This window comes from Helianthus annuus, chromosome 3 (genome assembly GCF_002127325.2).
Source record: "Helianthus annuus cultivar XRQ/B chromosome 3, HanXRQr2.0-SUNRISE, whole genome shotgun sequence".
NCBI lineage: Eukaryota > Viridiplantae > Streptophyta > Magnoliopsida > Asterales > Asteraceae > Helianthus > Helianthus annuus.
The window spans coordinates 162906883-162909995 of record NC_035435.2 but is presented as its reverse complement, the minus strand read 5'-3'; positions in this window follow the sequence as shown (position 1 = coordinate 162909995).

Below are 3113 nucleotides of genomic sequence, written 5' to 3'. Positions count from 1 at the left end.
AAACATTAACAAAATCACATATCATCATCCATCATCTCGATCCCTTAAAACTAACAAAATCACAGATCATCATCCATCACAAAATCACAGATCATCATCCCCCAAATCAGCAAACATTAACATCATCCCCCTAATGTTGTATCAAACCCATTAACCCACATGAAATCTGATTTGGGGGAAGATGATATGCGGTGTCGTTTCATCAAACACACATGAGAAACTAACCCTCTCATTCATCATCTTCCTCAGACACACACCCGGCACCTCTTGTTCAGCCGACGACCCCCCCTTCTTCTCCGTATAACCGACAACACCCCCACCTCCCTGTTTTAGTGACGGGGTGAGAGGAGAGAGACGAAGGAGAGAAAGAGACACGACGTCACCGGCGACCAACGCCGTCAGCGGCTGCGATGACGGCGATGTTCCTTTTTTCCAACAGGTTCCGACTCCACTCCCCTACTATTTTGACTTTCCTTAAGTTTTCAAGCAAAAACCGGCAGATGATGTGACTTTTCTGTTTTCCGGCGACGTGGTGGTGGTGTTGGACGACGGCGGCGTTCAAGGGAGTGGCGGTGATGGGTGGTGCTTGGAGAGAGAAAGAGAGAGAGTGTGTTGTCGATGATGATGATGAAGATGAGCTGTATGTGTGTATATTAATATATATATTAATTTTTGAATTAAGAAAATATTAAATGAAAAGCAAAATGACCAAAATGCCCCTGAACTAAAAGACAAAATAGGAGGTTGCAACAGTAAAAAATAGGGTTTTTGAAATTTGGACTAAAATGGCAACAAAATGCAAACCACAGGGACCCAGATGTAATAAGTTTGAGATTTGGACTAAAGTGGCAAAACTGGCCAAACCACAGGGACCAAAATGGCAGTTTACTCTATTATTTAAATAAAGTTTGAGCTGGGTTAGGATTAGAAAAAGTTTAGTATAAATAGATGGTTAGGTCTATTGTAATTTGATGTGTTTTGGTTGATAATAAAAGAGTCGAACAAGTTGTTTAATCTCTTGTTCTTTGTGTTCGATTAAAGGTATGATTTCCAATAAAATGAAGCTATGTCAATTTGACCACTCTAGTAATGAAAGATTGGCCCTATTCTTCACCCGTAGGAATCCATTCGTCTTGATCTCGCACGTCTTGAAGATTGATATTACTTGATCGTTGAATGCTTTGTTATAATGTGAACGTCATATTGATCAAACATGCGGTAAAAAGGTACTTTGTTATAAGTAAAACATGATTTGAAATCTGAATAAGTAGGATGAAACCTGATTTTTTTTTAAAGTTGCCAATTCCTTTTACGGTGATTTTAATAATCTTTTAATAGCAAACACACTCTGATGTGTATTTTGTAAGACTTGAATTCACACCACTTTTTCAGAGATAGATATTTAATGCTATAAACGAAAATACAGAAAGTGTTACTTTGCAATAAACATTTGACTATATTCACATATCAGCTATACAGTGTCCACTGAGATTTTTCAGTACAATATCATTTACTTTGCAATAAATGATGGGGTAAGATGTATTTTAGTGATTCATGTTAAATACACAACCTACACGTCTTAAATGCACTCATAAAATTCGTATGAATAATACACTGGTTATTAGGAAATAAAAAAATTTTACTGAATAAAATATGTAAAAAGTATTATTATTTATGAACAACAAAAATGAAAATTGTCTAAAAGGAAATCCACGTTTAATCTTCACTAGCTTCGTTGACGTCGCGCGTGGCGGCGAAACGATACAAATGACAATGTAAAACAAACGTTATTTGAAATTGAAGCATGTTGTTTAGAAAGACAAACCGTCATAATCGGTTTTGTTTATCATCATACCGCTTTACGACACAAAATAAATACTCTATTTTGAATACAATTTTATTTTAACAAAACTTATACCGGAATGTAGAGGGTAAAAATTAAACACAACTGGTACCTAAGTTTTTAGAAAAAAATTAACAAACGTAAATTATTAGAGAAATTTGAAATTAATTGATGATGGAAATATGACTAAAAAAAGAAAATGAATTACTATAGCAAAAAATAAATTATAAAAGAAATATGACTTTAAAAAAGTAAAATAAAACAAAAGGTATGTTAAAAGTTATAAGTAAATATAATAATAATATATATAATATTAAATAATAAAATATTAAAAAAGTATATATTATTATAAAAATAAAATTATTGTTTATGGTCTTAAGTAAAATTAACAAACATAAGTTATTAAAAAGTATCAAACTAATCGAAAAAGAAAATATGATTTAAGGAGAAAAATAAATTAAAAAATAAATAATAAATGAAAAAGAAAATATAATTTTACAAAAGTAAAATAATAATATAAAAATATGTTAAATTAAAAGTGAATATACTATTATATTATTAAATAATAGAATTTTAAAAAGCTATATATTATTATAAAAATAAAATTACTATTCATTAGCCTTCGAAAACAATAAATAATATAAAATATAATATAATATAATATAATATAATATAATATAATATAATATAATATAATATAATATAATATAATATAATATAATATAATATAATATAATATAATATAATATAATATAATATAATATAATATAATATAATATAATATAATATAATATAATATAATATAATATAATATAATATAATATAATATAATATAATATAATATAATATAATATAATATAATATAATATAATATAATATAATATAATATAATATAATATAAATATAAATATAAATATAAATATAAATATAAATATAAATATAAATATAAATATAAATATAAATATAAATATAAATATAAATATAAATATAAATATAAATATAATATAATATAATATAATATAATATAATATAATATAATATAATATAATATAATATAATATAATATAATATAATATAATATAATATAATATAATATAATATAATATAATATAATATAATATAATATAATATAATATAATATAATATAATATAATATATAATATAATAGAGAAAGTATAATGTACTTCAAGGCTTAACCTACATTAACATACATTACAAAAAATATAACGTGCGTTATTATCATAGAACGTGCGTGATTATAGTCCCATGC